Source organism: Misgurnus anguillicaudatus, chromosome 21 (genome assembly GCF_027580225.2).
Source record: "Misgurnus anguillicaudatus chromosome 21, ASM2758022v2, whole genome shotgun sequence".
Lineage (NCBI taxonomy): Eukaryota > Metazoa > Chordata > Actinopteri > Cypriniformes > Cobitidae > Misgurnus > Misgurnus anguillicaudatus.
In genome coordinates this window covers 12,566,015-12,585,387 of record NC_073357.2, presented here as the reverse complement: position 1 = coordinate 12,585,387, position 19,373 = coordinate 12,566,015, and the positions used below count along the sequence as shown (strand labels likewise).

Genomic DNA, 19,373 nt, shown 5'->3' with positions numbered 1-19,373 from the left:
TCATGCTTTTCTGTTTGGATACTGTTATGGATCTGCTTTGGATTGCCAGGTTGGCATGAATCCAATGCTATTTTAAATAAATGTCTGACCCTGATCTTTCTTACATTTGTCTGACTGCATCTTCATTCATTAGGTCTATGCAAAGATTATTAAATGTGCTTGCATAATCTGAATTTAGAAATGACCTGAATTACCTTAAAGGCTGATAGTTTAATTATACACAGTCAACCATGTCAGGGTTGTAATGCAAATCAGCACTTGGTATAAAAAATTGTCATGTTTTCAATTCAATTCAATTTCAATTCAATTTTATTTACATAGCGCTTTTCACAAGTGTTAATTGTTGCAATGCAGCTTTACATGAGAAGATGTAGAGGAGAACACAGAAAATGATAGTGGTTAAACCGTACAAGCGAGCATATTAATAATGTAAAGTATACAGTAAAGTGCTTAGTTAAGCCAAAGTTGGCTGACTCTCCCTGGGACGAAAAAAACCCCTAGGAAAAAAAAACCCAATGGGAAAAACTCCTAGAAGGACAAAAACCCTTGGGAGGAATTAATATATATTTATATATATATATAGATACGGTAGGGATAGAAGGCGGGTAAGCGAATTAAACTGGTTTAGCCGGTGGTCGTTGGTCGGACATCGGCTGGTCATCACGTTGAAGGACAGTCAGTGGATCAGTGATGCGATGATCTTCACAGCAACAGGAACTGGGTCTGTTTGTCTCATTGTCCTCGTAGTGGAGGACGAGACAGGGAGAGAAAACAGAATTTCTATTAGCGTAGGGGCCGTTCGCATGTAATGCAAGTGTCAAACATTATAGTGGTTCAAGTCAGCTCGGTTCCAGACAGGCTAACTATTGCGGCAATAGTATATTACCCATATGAGGTATGTGAGTGCTTTGTTCTAGACAAACTAACTACTGCGGGAAAAGTACATTTACTGGACATTTTATGTGAATGCTTTGTTAAAGAAGAATGTCTTAAGTTTAGATTTAAATTGATCGACTGTGTCTGATACTCGAACATTATTTGGTAAATCATTCCAGAGCTTAGGGGCTAAGTAGGAAAAGGATCTACCACCTTTAGACACTTTTGATATTCTAGGGATAATTAAGTGACCAGAATTTTGTGAGCGCAGTTTACGTGATGATTGTATTCTGATAGTAGTTCTTTAATATACGAGGGCGCTAGGCCATTTAAGGCTTTGTAGGTGATTAGTAATATTTTAAATAGTATGCGATATCTAACTGGTAGCCAATGTAAAGATGCCAGAATTGGACTGATGTGGTCATACTTTTTAGATTGAGTAAGCACTCTTGCGGCTGCGTTTTGAACCAGCTGTAGCTTGTTTACGTGATTTGCATGGCATCCCCCGAGTAACGAGTTACAATAGTCTATTCTAGAGGTCATAAAAGCATGGATAAGCTTTTCTGCGTCTGATGCAGACGGCATATGGCGTATTTTTGAGATATTTCTAAGATGGAAGAATGCTGTGCGGCAGACGTTGGCGATATGACTATCGAAAGATAGATTGCTGTCGAACATTACGCCTAAATTCTTAACCGTGGAAGATGGCACCACCGTGCAGCCATCTATGGGCAACTTGTAATCTGACATATTATGTTTGTAGCGATTCGGTTCAATAATAAGTATCTCTGTCTTATTGGAGTTAAGCATAAGAAAGTTATGTGCCATCCAGTCCCTAATATCACTAATGCAGTCTGTTAGCTTAGAAAACTGGTGGGTTTCGCTAGGATTCAACGAAATGTAAAGCTGGGTATCATCCGCATAGCAGTGAAAACTTATGTTTCCTGATAATGTCGCCTAGAGGTAATATATATACCGAGAATAGGATAGGGTCTAGAACTGATCCCTGAGGTACGCCGTATTTAACGGGGGAGTGATATGACTCTTCCTCCTTTACATAAACAAAGTGATATCGATTGGTTAGATACGATCTGAACCAGGCTAACACCTGACCACTGATGCCAACATAGTTTTGTAGTCTATTGAGTAAGATTTTGTGATCTATTGTGTCAAAGGCTGCACTAAGGTCTACTATAAGGATTGAGATTTCACCACGATCGGATGTTAATAGGAGGTCATTTGTAACTCTAAGCAGCGCTGTCTCTGTGCTATGGTGGGGCCTGAATCCTGATTGTAACTTTTCATATGTATTATTATTTTCTATGAATGTGCATAGCTGGCTTGCCACTACTTTTTCTAATATTTTAGAAAGAAAAGGTAGATTTGAGATTGGTCTAAAGTTATTAAGATCTCCCTGGTCAAGGTTTGGTTTTTTAATGAGCGCTCTAATAACTGCTAGTTTGAAAGCTGTTGGAACGTATCCTAATTCTAGAGATGAGTTAAAGATATTAAGTACCGTGTCTGACACTACATGAAATACCTCTTTTAGTAATTTTGTGGGAACGGGGTCTAGTATACAGGACGATGATTTGGATGACGTTACTAGTTTAGAGAGCTCTTCTATTGTAGTAGGATTAAATGACTCAAGATGTTCGTTTGGTAATCTAGTGGAAAATGTACTACTGGGTAGAGTGGTGGCTGCTTGCGTAGTTTCTATGTTTTCCCTAATAAACATAATTTTGTTAGTAAAGAAGTTCATGAAGTCATCACTATTGTGTTGGAGTTTACTATTGGTTTCTGTTTGTTCTTTGTTTCTAGTCAGTTTCGCAACTGTGCTAAATAGGAAACGAGGGTTGTTATGATTTTTTTTTTAATAAGCGTACTAAGATAGGTAGATCTGGCAGTTTTAATAGCCTGTCTGTAGTGTTGAACACTCTCTTTCCATGCTGAACGCCATACCTCTAACTTTGTGCTTCGGTAGTTTCTTTCCATTTTTCTAGATACTTTTTTAAGGGCTGCAGTATGATTGTCATACCTTGGAGCTGGCGATTTTTCTTTGATTCTCTTTTTTCGAATGAGAGCAACGGCATCCAACGTGCTAGAGCAGACATTGTTCAGGTTTACTATTATAATATCTAGATCTTCACGGTTATCTGCTACATGTTTCATTTGAGACAGGTCTGGAAGAGTGCTAATAAAGCTATCTTTAGTGGTGGAAATTATTGTTCTGGCTAATCTGTAGCATGTTGTAGACCGAGCGGTCCTATCTAGAAGTATTTCTGTATGACAGAAGGCAATGGTCTGAAACGGCATCGTTCTGGGGTGATATTTTCGATGTCATTAATATTGAGTCCGAGTGACAGAATTAAGTCTAGTGTGTGATTACGAGTATGCGTGGGCCCCGACATGTTTTGTTTAATGCCGAGAGAATTTAGAACATCCATAAACGCATGTCCTAATGCATCTTTTGGATTATCCACATGGATATTAAAATCACCAACAATAAGAGCTTTATCTACAGTGACTGTTAGCTCAGATAGGAAGTCTGCTATTTCTTTAAGAAAATCTGTGTGGTGGCCCGGAGGCCTATATATGGTAACTAAAATGAACGAAAGCCGTTTGTTGTTGCGATCAGTTATTTCCATATTTAACAGTATTATTTCAAGCGAATTAAATTTTAGGTTGGATTTATGGTTTACTTTGAATATTTTATTGTATATTGTAGCTACACCACCCCCTCTCCCTTTTAGACGAGGAACATGTTTATAATAATAGTCTTGTGGGGTGGATTCGTTTAAACTGGTGTAATTGTCTGCTTTAAGCCAGGTTTCTGTTAAACAGAGTGCATCTAAGTTTTGGTCAGTAATTATTTCATTGATAATTGGTTCTTTATTGGTAAGCGATCTAATGTTAAGAAGGCCGAATTTTAACATTTAAGTTTCATCTGTTAATGTATTGTGTTCTAATTTTATGTTAATAAGATTTGTACGAGACGAGGTAAACGGTGCTCTGTATTTATTTGTTCGAGGAACAGACACAGTTGAGATGTGTTGGTACTCTGTTAAAAAAGGCTCTATGTGCTGGGATATATGTGATCTTGACATGTCAAGGCAGCTAACAGACTGATGGGTAAGCCGATCTGTCTGTTTCCTGACCTGGGCCCTGGATAGTCAGACAATATCAAAAGTAAGACTATTGGTCAGATTTCTAGAGAGTATAGCACTTCCTTCCGGAGACGGATGAAGGCCATCTCTCTTTAGCAGGTCAGGTCTTCCCCGGAAATGCTTCCAATTGTCTATATACCCTACGTTATGCTGAGGGGACCACTTTGACATCCAGCCATGAAGAGACACTAATCTACTGTAAGTTTCATCCCCCCCGGTAGGCGGGGAGGGGACCAGAGCAAATTACATTGTCTGACATTGTTTTTGCAATTTCACAGACCTCTTTAATAGTATCTTTGGTGATTTCCGACTGGCGGAGTCTGGTGTCATTCGTGCCAGCGTGAATAACAATCTTAGAAAACTTACGGTTAGCATTAGCCAGCACTTTAAGTTTGGATCTAATGTCAGACGCTCTGGCTCCCGGTATACAATCGACTATGGTGGCTGGTGCCTCAATGCCAACGTTCCTGAGTATATAATCTCCAATAACCAGGGCACCTTTAACAGATGTCTCAGCCGGTGTATTGCTGAGTGGAGAAAATCTGTTTGATATTAAAACAGGAACGTGATTTGGATGCCGAATGTGACTAGGCCGCCTGACAGTCACCCAGTTAGTCAGCCGCCTTGACTCTGAAGTCGGAACCGAGCCATGTGTATTACGCTTAACACTAGGCGCACCCGAAACAGTGTTTGTAACATTAACATTAGCGGTCTTACTGTCCTCAACTAGCGTTCGGATGCGCGCTTCTAGTTCTGCAACCTTCTCCGTCAGCCTTACTACTTCAATACACTTAGCACATGTAAACCCCTCTATGCTGACGGAAGAAGCTAAACTGTACATGTGGCAAGTAGTGCAGGTTACAATGACAAGCGGAGTCTTACCGTTTTCATGCTGGGCGATGGCGTCTCCGTTCGCCCGAACGCGGTCCGTGAAGCTGCATCGAGATGGGTGCTCGCTCGCTGCGTGCCTCGGTCGTCTCCGGGTGTCTGGAGCCAGGGTGATGTGAGGCACGCTGTACCGCCTGGTGCTAATGCCGGGACACAACTCCTCCACAGCTTCCCGCTCTGGTGAGGAAAGGTCTGAAAAACATACATCGGATGAGTCCGCGTTTAGATCGAAAAGGAAGGCAGATTTACAGTAAACAGACAGTGAGCAATTGCTAACTTCAATCGGCACGTTTGTTGATGCCAGCGGGCTATATGCTAACACTAGGTGTTTACTAGTGATAGATCGTTTTACTTATTAATACTGTTCAATAATCGAAGAGTACTAGTTAAAGTATTCCTAAGATAAACTAGTACGTTATATTATATAGATAGGAACGAGATAGTAAGAAAATAGGATTTAGATGATGAACTCGACGGAGCTCCAATGCACGGAGCAGCGTTTCCCCGTTTGCTAATGCTAGCGGGCTATATGCTAATACTGGCTGTTTACCAGTGATAAATCGTTTCACTTATTGAAACTGTTGAATAATCGTCACAGTAAAGTATTCCTAAGATGAACTAGTAAGTTATATTATATAGATAGGAACAAGATAGTAAGAAAATAAGATTTAGATGATGAACTCGACGGAGCTCCGATAATAGTGTTGCCTCTCTCTTGCATCTCTCTCTTGCGTCTCTGTGTCCCTGTGATCTGTCTTGAGCTGGCTCTGGTGAGCTGTGCCGCGCTATTCTTCGCCACACAATTCTGTGTCGTGTTGCGCTGAACATGTTCATGTTGGTTTTTTTGCCGTGATAAAGTCTTAAATTTTTATTTCAGAAGACTTAAAAAAGGTCTTAAAAGTAATTAAATTTGCTGATAAAAAATGTGCAGATACCCTGATTAAACCGTGATTGTTCTGGATCCGGTGTTCTGTTGACGTCTGTTACTCTTTAGTTGAATGTTTCTTACAGCGTTTTCATCATGTTACATATATATTTTTAGATAAATTAAAAGTTTAAATGGCTTGGCTACTGATATGTATCGTGTATGTAATGTATATGTATTGTTCTTTATTGGTAAATCAATTATTTTACAGTATGAATCGCTAAAGTACATATAAAACTAAGCAATACTATCAAGTATTTTATATAATACCATTTATTAAATATTTCATAATTTTCCTGTTTTCTATTATTTATTCCTTATATTTATAGCCTACGTATTTGCTCTAAAACTATTATAAAACTATTCTGTTTACAAACAAATTAATATGCATAGGCTTGTTTATATATTAATAACACTTTACATCATGTGTGTGTGTGCTTATATATTTTTTAAGTATGTAAACATCATAATTTTAGAACAAAGTGGTAGAAGACAAGATATAAGGTAAAATGAAATATTAGAAAACGGAAAAATATGAAATATTTAATAAATGGTGATATTATAGCTTTTTTAGTATAACCAATTAAAATCTAAAATCTTTCTAAATAAATTATAAACGTAACGTGATAAAAACACTATAAGAAACACATAGAGGGAACAGACTTCGACAGAACACCGGACATTTTCTCTAATTACTTTCTATTCTAATTATTAAAAGATTTCTAGATGATTTCATCACTCCAGTCTGTCCGTTTAAGGGCTTATTGCAAACATAAACATCTACGTTTATCTTTAAATAGTTTCTTTTACGATATACTATAAAAATGAAAGCCATCTTTATTGGCATTCCTATTCTGACACTCGACAGCACAACAAGACATTTTCTAGTGAGCTATCTTGCTCGTTTCACTTGTGTCTAATTCATTTCCACTGTTTTTCTGCCACCAAATACGTCTATATGTGCATGTACACTGCAAAATAATTACTACAACACTGTATACATTTATTGGACTGTGGTTGGCTTTTTTCTAAATTTTTAGAATACACGGCGTGATTCCAGAGGTGTCTTGGGCTGGGAGGCAGTTGATGCCCTGGCAGCCTACCTGGTTGGGCTAAACCGAACAATCACTGCCAAACCGAACAATCACTGCCTTGTCATCACAAGAGGAGGCCAACATAGTCCAGCTGTATATGGCTCTGCATGCTATGGACAAGGTACCATTAAAATATAAACAGAAGGTTAAGAAGTAGACTTTGCAAGGACCTTGGAGAGCATCCAGAAAGCGGAGTGGCTCTGCTCCAGGACAGCAGGCAGCAGAGAGGTAATTTGACTTTTTACGTAAGATATAATGTATAGGCAGCAGGTTATCCCGTTTATTACATAGCCATTACCTCATAAGTAAGGTAAGAAACATTTAAATATTGATTTAAAATCATTTATTTGCTTATTTTTAATGACTACAGATCGTCCGTAATAATAACTTTTACTTTTGGTTTTAAGATAAGCTGTTCAAATGTCAAAAACACACTATTTGGTTTAATCATTTGTTAGGTTAGGTGTGCATTTTTACAGAAAAATAATCAACACCTGTGGAACATTTACCAACCCCAAAATAAAGTATTCAACAGGCCATATATATGTGGTATAACTGAAAAGAACAAGCCTTGGAATGTTGTGGCTGGCCAATCAGAATAAAGCATAAAAATAATAATTTATAACCTAGTATACAGTCCAGATTAAATCATCCTACTTTTCCATAGACTGTTTATGACTCATGGGCAAGTGGCTCAGGACCCAGAACTCCACAGGGTCTGTGATTGTGTTTGCCTAAAACTTTTGAAAGAGTTTCACCAAGCACGTAATAGGCCCAAAGACACAAAAGGAAAAACTCTGGCAATTCCACAATCTATTGTGGTGGTATACAGCCACTTAAAACAGCTGCTGGAGGACAGCAAAGCAGTTTTAGGAAAGACTAACCTGGTTTTGGTCCCAATAAACATCACTACTGTCTCCTCATGGTGAGTTTTCTTTTATGCAAGACTTTTATACAAATAACAATTGTATATCAATATTGTACTTACACATGCTTCTTTAAAAAAACATTATGCTAAGTAAAGACAATGGGTTTTAATCCATTAAAATTGCTAATTTAATATCAAAAATCTCACAGGCTAGAAAGAAGACTAAAACGTGTCAACAAAGACATGCTACTGCAGGGTACTGCACTGCCAAAACAATTATATTTGGCAAAGGAGTCACTTGCTGAAGTGCGCGAACTTCCAGCTGCTCCTGTACAACATGGGCATGAGGTTATGGAATTTGAGGAGCCAGCAAATCAGGAGGGAGAGGCCTTCATTCGCAAGCGTACCTCCAGCAGGTGCCCACTGCCCACCCAACCTCCTGGATGTTACTCTGCATTTCCCATATACCCACCACACTTTGCATTCCCCCCTCAACACATCCTCACCCCATGTCGTCAATATTTGACGACACTTGACCATTCGTCAATATGTGACGGGGAGGGTATACCTTTCGCGTCATTTTTTGACGAACTGGGGACTTCAATACTATTACGTCCGTTGCATTCTCTTTCCTATTTTCTTACCATTTTCGCGTCGGTTTAGGGTTAGATTACGCAAAATTAAACAGTGTACGCGAAATTAAACAGTTGTCACCTGGCGTTGGGGTTAGAGTTAGGTACGACAGTTGTCACCTGGCGTTGGGGTTAGAGTTAGGTTTGGGTAGGGATGTCATTATGTAAATCTAACCCTAAACCGACGCGAAAATGGTAAGAAAATAGGAAAGAGAATGCAACGGACGTAATAGTATTGAAGTCCCCAGTTCATCAAAAAATGACGCGAAAGGTATACCCTCCCCGTCACATATTGACGAATGGTCAAGTGTCGTCAAATATTGACGACATGGGGTGAGGATGGGTTGCCCCCCTGGGTCCTACCCACCTTATCTCAGCTACCCACCAGGTCTACCAGTGCCTCAGTCCACCCAGTACCAGCCCCCGTACCAGTATCAGCCCCCTTCCCAGTACCAGTGTCAGCCCACTCCACAGTGTCAGCCCACTCCACAGTGTCAGCCCACTCCACAGTGCCACCCCACTCCACAGTGCCAGCCCACTCCACAGTGCCAGCCGCCTGATAACCTGCCACCACAAACTTGTCCCTCTTCCCAGCCCAGGCAGCACATATGGAGAAGGAAAAAAGCTGCCCAAGAAGACAGGGAGCGAGAGGCTAGAGGTGAACCTCCACTAAAACGACTAGCAAAGGATATATATCACTATATCTGCAAGCAGTGTGGGCTGGCAAAAAATAAGTCAACTGGCCACACTCAACTGAAGGGCCAGTGGTATTGTCCAGCCTCAGGCCTCTCTGTTGCACAGTGGAGGGAAAATGTTCAGAGAGGTATTTGATTTTTTTTGTGTATTTGTGTATACTTATGTATACAGTTAGGTTTTATATTGTTGTTTTTATAGTTAAGTTTTAAAAAGTTTTAGTGTTTGCTGTGTGTGTGTTTTGAACATTTTTTTGTTTCTGTTTGCAGTGCTTTGTGTGAACAATGTTTGTAAAACAGAAATGCACAACTCTTGTGGTGTAATAGTAACACATTCATCCTTTGGGTGAAAGATTCCAGGTGCAAATACTGGCAAGAGTGTGTGGTGTGTTTGTCACACGAGTATTTCAGTTTTTTTATAAATTGTATAGTAAAAAATCATCAATCAAAAACCATTTACTAACCTCCTAGGTGATTGTTCCAGATGGCTATTTTATTTTTTTCTTTATTTTCTCCCCCCCTCTTTTCCCTTTCTTTCCCCCTCATAGCAGTCCCTTTTGCGCTGTTTTTGGCCGAGTGGTTAAGGCGATGGACTAGAAATCCATTGGGGTCTCCCCGCGCAGGTTCGAATCCTGCCCACTACGTCTGCGGGCGTCTCCCTTTGGCTTTATGGTCAGCTTTCGTTCGCGATGGTGGATTGGACGTTGAGAGGCGCTTTGCTTAAGGTTTGCCGATGAACGTAAACAAAAAAGTTGATTGAGACCTCGGAAAATCAATGCCAAGCGCCTTCCGGTAGACACACTCAGGCAGACCTGCAGGCGGGGTTCCGGCGGAGCCTGGTGGCACGCCGTGATCGTATAGTGGTTAGTACTCTGCGTTGTGGCCGCAGCAACCCCGGTTCGAATCCGGGTCACGGCAGTCCATTCAAGAAGATGTGTGGTTGACCCTGTTGCTGTCCCTTTTGTGACCGGCTGGTCCATCCACTCTCTAAAAACGCAACCTCTTCTTACAAGTCCTTTTTCGGCACACACCAAGCCCAGAGGGTTCGCCTGGACGACTCGTCGTAGTCGTGGCCGCGTGCTTCAGGCGATTGACTCGAAAGCCGTTGGGGTCTTCCCACGCACGTTCTAACCCTGCCGACTAGGAGCGTTTGTTCCCTGGACGTTCTCTTGTTGGACGTTCCAGCTCACGAGGTGCTGTATTTCGGCAGCTCAAGTTGTTACCATGGGATGTGCGAAGGGAAAACTAAGCAGCCTTTTGTTGTTTCTCCTGTGTGTGTTAAACAAGCAGCCCTGTTGTGGAGTGATGCAGCTTCCATTGTCATTTCGACCATATACAGCACGTACAACATGAGGCCAAAGAAGAGCTGGAACAGGTCTTTGTTTAGAACGGATGTGCATTGTGGCTAATCGTGTTGATCCTAACCTGAGCCGTGTTCTGAGAGGTTAAGGATTAAGGCGCCACCCCTTTCTTTTCACAATTCCCATAATTCCCTGCCCCAGAACAAAGACAGGATGTTGAGGAGGAATCTTTTTTTTTTTTTTTTTACAGTTGTGCTGTCTAGCACATGAATTAATAAAAATGTGCTTATGCATACATTGATTGTGTCTTTTTTGGTCATATGAAAAGGTTTTTGAGCGAGAGAACCACAACCAACTTACCAGTTTTGGATATGTTGTTTTGAATTTATTGCACCAGTGTGTAATACTATGTTGTAGTGTGTGTGGTTTTGAAAGCTTGTGTGTGTTGTCTGAGTGAAAGTTTGGTTTTTCAGTAAGAGTGAATGGTTTTGAGTGTAGAACTTCATTTTGACCTGAAAATATGATGTTTGGAGTATTGGGTGAGATGTTATGATATTGTGTTTACTGTTTTGAGAATATGAGGCATAGTTTCAAAAAATGTGTTTAAGCAACCGAGAAAAATGTCATGTTTTAATGTTCACACAATATTTAAAACAACAACTGTTTATTTTATTGACTTGTTTGATTGTTATATAAATGATAGAGAAACATTGCATTTTATTATTTTATAAAACATTATTTCTGAATGTTCAGTAAATACACTAGTCAACATTTTAAGTGGATCAAATCCTTTCATAAATGCTGCCTTAAAATCAATACCCAATACCCGTTTTGGTCTTAGGACAACTTTGGTCAACTTTTTGATACACTTCAAATGTTGACTACTATATATTGCTGTAGAAAACACAATTCACTTTTTAGGTTTAGATGTTGATGTTTTGTTTCATTTTAAGTCACCGTTATTGTGATTAGTGTTTGTTTTAGTTGGACTCTTGACCCTTTGCTTGTTAGTTTTTCCCTGGTTGTGTTAACTTTTTGTTAATACACAATATTTGTTATGAATATGTAAAGTTAATCGTGTAATTCTGTGGTGGTTGGTACATAATGGTAAAGATCTTTACCTAATTAATTTACTAATCAAAGGTTTACATTTTTCACGGCCAATCGGACGCCACCCACGGTCCCCGTCCAACCTCCTGGTTGCGCCTGCACGGTTTTTGACTTGGTCGGGCACGGATTTTAGGGATTTCTGATGTTGTTCGGCGCTCGGCCACCGGGTGGAGACTCTCCCTCCGTCCACGGACCCTCTATCTGTCCGATTGCCCATTATGGTCGCCGACGCCCCCCGGCCCCCTCCCAAACGTACGCGGGCCTGCTATTTGTCCATTAGCCCATTATTCTTGCAGATTGACACCCTGACCCCACCTGACCACCCCCCCGACGACACGGACCCACTATTTGTCCATTAGCTCATTATTCTTGCGGATTGACCCTCTGACCCCTCCTGACCGCCCCCCCTAACCCCCCATGACACGGACCCACTATTTGTCCATTAGCCCATTATTCTTGCGGATTGACCCCCTGACCGCATCCCCGACCCCCCCATGCCACGGACTCACTATTTGTCCATTTGCCCATTAGTTGCGCGGATTGACCCCCCTGACCGCACCCCCGACCCCCCCCCCATGACACGTACCCACTATTTGTCCATTTGCCCATTAGTTGCGCGGATTGACCCCACCTGACCGCACCCCCGACCCCCCCATGACACGTACCCACTATTTGTCCATTTGCCCATTAGTTGCTCCCCCTCTCTGCGGCCCGCGTCACCTTTCAACAATATAACGTAATCTGGCCCGCAGAAAGATTTTTATTTAAATTCGTTTTTTTATTTAAACGTTTAAGGGTTCGGTCACATGTCGCGTCTAACAACGCGAGTTAAAACGAGTCGAGGCGTTTCTTAAAGTACGTTTACTTTTCAAAGTGCTTGCTTGGGAGCGGAGGTTGCGCAGCGTGGGGTCGCATCACCCGTTGCTACGCAGCCACGAGCGCGTGCTCCGTGATGGCGAGGGTAACGGAATGCGTGATCAGATTTTAATTCCTCTCGCGTCAATCATATCATTGTCACAATGCGATCAGTTCATCTGATCGCGACTTTGTAGTGTTTGTCCAGAGAAGATTTGTTACTTCCAGTGGATACTCTAGCTCAGAGAAGAGCTGCTGTGGGGTTATTACTGTAGTTCACATCAAGTCACAGCTTCTAATGGAGACACCGCAGTGGGAGATGTAGTGCAACAGTTTAATATTAAACTACGGATGAGAAAATGACCCATCAAAGTGCCCAGGTTAGTAAAAGAGGAAAGATGAGGAGAAATTACAGAGGATACAAGTATGTACACTTCTATATATAATGAAATATGAAGTATAATACATTATTATCTTGCTTGCTTATACATAGAGCAGTATTATTTATTTTTACTGTCCAACTAGCTTATGTAACATTGACTACCCATCCAAATGTTTTAGGATCACTTTCACTTATTAATATTTTTCTAAATATAATAGCAAATTCATTAAAACGGTGGAATAACAAAAAGGAACATAACAAAGTCAATACTATGACTGAAAACAGTCAAAAATAAATAAAAACAGAAACACTTACTGTTGGTACATTTTTTATAATAGTTTATAAATGTATAGGAATTAAGTTTGTTAGTTTTAATAGGCCTTAGTTAATAATTCAAAGCCTAATAAGGTTAAGAAAATATTTACTTACTTTTATAAAATAATGTATATTAAAAAATAAAAAACACTGTTTATATATTTTCAAGTATTATTATACATTAAAAAATATTTTAAAGAAATATTGTACTTTTTAGAACGTTAAAATAGCTCTGCGGCCCTCTGATGAAATGTCATTCTCAGAAATGGCCCCAAGCCAGTTTGAGTTTGAGACCCCTGCATTAGAGCCTCGGGGATTTCGACCGCATTACCACGACACGGACGAAGCGCGGAGAGCGTTAAGGTAACTATCGCGCACGTACGACATGTACACGAACGCACAATATTTTTTTTAATGGAATCGGTGACACACTCCACACTAGGCCGAGTAAACGAGCTCTGAAAACAAGCCTTTTTCATAAATTTTGAAAAATGAAAAACGATATCTCGACAAGGGAACATCGTAGAGACTCAAGGCTAGTGTTGTTCGAAAGGTCTCTCCGAGCCCTTTAAAACATGCCCACCCCCGAGTCTCTATTCGGGAGATATAAAAAATGAGCTTTTACTTTCAAATCGCCATAGCTCCGCCCCTGATTAGGCTACTTCCTCGGACTAGGTCTCTGTAAAGGCCTAGTCTGGGCCTTTCCAACGAACCCTCGTTCGAGTCTCCACGACCTTCCTGGGCTGAGCAACAAAGCCCCAAATTAAGCTGTATTTCAGACTTCATAGACGCGAAAGGGTCTCGGCTGCGACGCTCGGCTTTCCGCGGAGAGGCCGTCCGCCCGAGGAGACCAGCGCGTGTCCCGGTCGAATCAGAGTTATCGCGACGCCGTAATACTGCTGCGAACGCCGACATCGGCTCGAGAAACGCCCCTACGGCTCCTCTTCTGAACGTCTAAGGAGTATGCACTTCCGGGTCCGTCGTCGGTGACTCCGACGTGCGCGCGTGCCGAGTTTCGACCCAATCTGACTCCGGCACGAACCCAAGGCTGAATCGCGAAAAACTGTCAGGTCTCCCGCGAGGATGGGAGAAGTCGTAGGCTCGTCGAAATCGGCGCCCGGTTTTAGGGTTCGCAACTCTGCTCGCGAAAGGTCCTCGGCCGCGTCCTTCGGCGTCCCTAGCCGGCCCCCCGGTGGGATGTCACGCCGGGCGTATTGAGGCCGCACGACGTTCGGGGACCGCGCGGGAGTCGCGACACTTTTCCATTAAATCAATGCATTTTTCCGTAATGGGTTTTTGGACGCGCTCCTCGTGACCACGCGCGGTGTCAGATGACCTCTGGGGGGCCCCCGATCGACATATCCGAATCTGGAGAACGTAGCTCCAAAATAAGACGTACTTGTCCAAATGCTCTCAAAATCACTCATCATGATCCTCTTGATGGCCCAGACCACAACCCCATGTTGTTTGCCATTCGAGCTCCGTTTTGCTAACTTTTTTTCTGAAGGTCCCAGGGGTCTGCGCTTCGAGGGCCCATACGGCGGGGCTCCCAAGCGCGCGGGTGCCGAATTTCGACCCGATCCAAAACTGTCAGTGCCCCCGCAAAGCTGGGAAAAGGCCTAGGCACCTCCAGGGAAGGGCCCGCGCACGACGTCTCCGATTCCCGCGTGCCTTCGGCGTACGCCGTGCCCACAGCTCCTTCCTTGTGCCTCGTAGTGCGATCGCAAAAACGGACAGGGATGGCATTTTCGCGTCAAACTCTGCACTACAGGGCACGTGAGGGGACGTAAGCAGGGCCAAATCGAGAAGGACCAAACCATTTTACAGCTGGTTGCGGTCAAAAAAGTTCAGCGACAACGTCTCAAGGATGACAGCAGTATCATTGTTCTTAATATGACAAAGTAAGTGTTTTGGTTAATGCCATTAATGTTTATTTTTTTTAATCAGTGGATACCACCAGTCAACTAAATGAATATAACATGGCAAAGATGAAGGAACATTTATATATTGATTCAATAGATTTATAGCATTTTGAGAAAAAAAACTTGTCATGGATTTATTGCATTTTGTGGAAAAAAGAATTCATTTTTATAATAAATCTTTTGAAAATCAAATTATGGATTTGAATATTTTATGTTTATAACCTAAAGATGCTATGTGAAAGTTTGTAAAAGAAAATAGTGGTTTTCATCTTGTCACTTTCTTGATATAGAAAACACGTTTTTACCGAAATTTGTCAAAATGGATTTATTGCGTTTTGGAACCAAACTCTTCATATACAACTTCAATGCTGTAAGGCAGTAATTCACAAATGGTTACTAATCAGTGAATCAAATGTCCTGTGTATAATAAAAAATTTAATATGGTAATTACTATTCATTTTATTATCATTTATAAAAGTGATAAAGGTGCCTCTGCACAGTTTCTTTGCATATGGCCCACAATCCTGTGCTACTCCCCTGCTTCCTAGCACTTAAAGGCACACTGCAGAACTTTTTGGCCACTAGGGGGCGCTAGACATGTATTTTTCACGTCTTGGGCCCCTAGAGGCCACAAGTGCAGCAGCACTGTCGCAAAGGAAAAGAAGACAACTGGGTGGCGTGCCTTTCAGTATGTCATATGAATATAATTTCATGGGTTTTATTTTTTTCAAACAACAAAAGATCGTGCAGCTCACATTTACAAGCCAATTGTAACGGTGGTCATTTGGTTAAAGTTTATATATAAAAAAAATATTGCCTTAAAGGCGAATTGAACCCAGGTCGCTCATGGCGTAAGTCCGTGACACTACCACAACACCACAGAGTCAAATGACAGAAGTTACTCTATACACTCCCCAAGTAGCCTTTTTATAAAAAAATTATAATTAGTGTTAGGGTGCCAGACAGGACTTATATATCCAAGCAATATAACATTACTTACTAGTCCAAAGGCATGACAGCCAAGTCAGCATTGGTCAGGAACCCCTCCTGCTCCTTTAGTTTATTATAGCTTCCAATATAGATCCTTGTCCTTCCTTTTATTCTTTCTGGTCTCCTCCGACAAAACCTTAGGTTTCTTTCTCTTAGTTGCTGCTTCGGCCATGACAAAAACATCAGGAAAATAAATAGTTGCGCTCTCTGGTCCACATTTGAGTGACAATGTCATTTAACCTATTTAAGTCGATGTACCTTGTGGGTAAAAGAATGTACCAATTTGTCCCATGTTTTTACCAACACTTCTGCATGGCCGTGCTGTTTCTTAGCGAAATCATGGCCACCCTAGCTTATGTCTTAGGATGAGAGTAGTAGTTTTTTTAGCATGGGTATGCTGATAACACGCAACTCCTTTTTTGAACTCCAACCAGATGATCCCATGGATTCTGCTAGCATCACATCTCGGAACCAAATATGTGTTCATCAGTAAAGCAAACTGTGCTTTTTAGTAGAGGGGATGTTGCAGTTAATGACATCCACCAACAATGGAACACTTTCTATTTCAAGCCGGATCAGATGTCAGATGGTCGCTTCAAACAGTTGTCACCCAATAGGGCTGTAAGCCAGTCTTAACCAATTAACCTGTTAAAACTGCAACCCCGGCAGGACTCCAACCTGCAATCTTCTGATCCAAAGTCCGACACCTTATCCATTAGGCCACGAGGCCAAGCTGCATTTGTATAACAATACATAACAATAAAATACATCTGGGATAAACACATACTGAAAAAACACACCAATGCCAAGGTCCCTGGAAGAAGGTTCAACAAGTGATATTTATGTTCCATGTGGTCAAATGAGCAGTCAGATGATGGCAACGTTTTTCACTAGTCAGGCTGGGCTGTGCTGCAGTGAGGAAGAGTCAGGTTCCGCTCAACAACCTTGAACATGAAATGTTGTGGGATGCTGATCAGGACCATCACATTGCATACTCCGTACACATTCTGCACCACAAACGGGCTGTAGTTGTTGCAACTGATACACATGTGATCATGATGTGCATGTACTACATCACACACAAGGATGGGCTACAGGAGCTGTGGGTGAAGATGATGGATATCTTCCTACCTGTTCATGCCATCACAGAAGCTCTGACAGGGAAGTATGATGTTGCTGCTTCAGATGTTACATCCCTTCTCCTCAGCACCTACATACTTACTGGATGTGACACAGTGAGCTATCTGTACAGAAGAGGAAAAAGGTGGGCCTACACAACTGCTATATTATTATCTGCCGCTGTGCAGGTACTATGATTCTGAGGAAAGCCTGGATGTTCAGGAAAAGGTTATTATAGCAGCACGGCGATACATGGTGTCATTCTATGACAGAAGTGACTTTGGTGGTACTCTAGATGCACTGCAAGCCCATCTCTTTGTGAGCATCAAAGGAGACATGCGTTGCCTTACACCAACTGAAGATGCCTTCCTATTACACCTTCGCCGATCCCTGCATCAGTTGGCTGTGTGCAAGCGGGCACACATCGTTCAGCCAACCCACCCAGCTGCCACTGATTTTGGGAGACAACTTGTCAATGGCAAATTGGTGGCAACCATGATGCTGAAAGAGGCAAAACCTTCTGAACTCAAACACAGCAAATACTGTCACTGCATGAAAAGCATGCCTGCCCGAGGATGCTCCTGTGCAAGAGCCAATGTGAAGTGTGGCATTGCATGTCTCTGCACTGGGGACCCCAACAGATGTTCAAGGATTGAACTTGCGCTTGAAGACAGGGACACGTAAGTAGGCTGCGTGCGCGCGTGTGTGTTAGAGGGGGGGGGTGCATCTTTTACCACGCTGCTGTATAACCCACCCTGTCGGTCTTGTTTGCTGTTTCCTTAGGTGGTGAGGGTGAAGGTCTTTCCCCAGAGCAGTATGCCACCCTTTTGATTATCCCACCTCACAGGGACCTGCACCTAGTTAATTAAGTTATGTAAAATTTTGCTGTATTATATTTAATGTGTAGGCCTGGGCGATATGGCAAAAATGTGATCCCAAAATAAAAAAATCCATATTGACCGATAACGATATACGATTTCGATATAAGATGCTAATGCTTTAAGCTTTAAAAGAGTATGCCAACAATGACTGAAGCCACAAAAATAAGAGGGTTCATTAAATAAAATTTTAGATAGCCAAACCACTTCCATATAATAGAATTTGTGCTACCTTTTTTGTCCACAATTTCATCATCTTTGGATAATTATGTATTACATATAGGCTGATGTATTTTGGCTGTCACTACAACAATGCTACTGACAAGCAACCAAGTCTTTAATTTTTCCTCTTAAAGTCCCCATATTATGAAAAACTCACTTTTTCTGGGTTTTGTGGTGTTATTTTGTGTCTCTGATGCTTCCACACGCATACAAACTTGGAAAAAAATCCATCCATGCTGTTTTGAGTGAGATACAGGTTTCTGAATATCCTCTGCCTTGAGTCTCAGATTGCGCGAGTTCAAACTCAGCTCCGTTGTGACGTAACTAGCCGTTTCATCACATTCAGTTTGAATTTTCCCGCCCACTGTTGTGGTTTTCCTTTTCCTCAAATTAAACAATCTTCAGTCTTAGGTTCTGATTTCAAGAGATAGACTTTTATTTTCCGGACAAAATAAGAAGCCGAGCCTGCCTGATGAATCTCCCCAGAACCCGAGTGAAGTTCTGGGGACATTCTCCAAATCAGTCTGAAGTCCGTGAGCCTGGGCTTGGTAAATATATATGGTCTTTGTCCCTCCCCTCCATATGCTTTAACAATATGTTTCTGTTCAGGCTTGTAACTTGAAGAATCACATGACAGTCCTCAGACCAGTGTCCTGTTCCCATGACCCATTTGCCCCTTGGCCGAAAACCCCCCGTGCCTGTCCAGATGGCTCCCCAAACTACCATGAAACCTGATTACACACAGCTGTTCCCAAATCCACCTTCAAATGGCCTCTAAACTTCTAACACACAAGACACCACACAGATGGATTATACACTCATAACACATGACCCGCATAACTTCATAGTAAACAAATTGCGTGTGATTATAATGGTAAACTCATATTCATCATATTAATGTAGATTGGGATTAAAATAAAACTTCTTCATAATCCCCGCTCTGAGGCTTAATTTAGCCTCACCTTTCCTGTTTATTTTAATCCGGAGTGCAGTTTCATAATTCAGCGTTTCAATTATTAATGTCTTGTGGCTAAAGAAAGCCACTATACCTTACCAATTACTAAATTATGCCACGGCACTTCGAACTATGGACAATAAGACAAACATCTTTCCATTCTCATTTTGACTTGAATGTAAAAG

The 19,373-nt window shown here is 41.6% G+C and overlaps 2 non-coding genes across 2 annotated transcripts; both read left to right on the top strand.

Annotated features, from left to right (window-relative positions):
• The first annotated feature begins 9,700 nt into the window (after positions 1-9,700).
• Positions 9,701-9,789, top strand: trnas-aga (transfer RNA serine (anticodon AGA)). Its single transcript has one exon. It is a non-coding gene; the product is annotated as a tRNA-Ser (tRNA).
• A 196-nt stretch (positions 9,790-9,985) lies between these two features.
• Positions 9,986-10,057, top strand: trnah-gug (transfer RNA histidin (anticodon GUG)). The gene has a single exon. It is a non-coding gene; the product is annotated as a tRNA-His (tRNA).
• Positions 10,058-19,373: the final 9,316 nt, after the last annotated feature.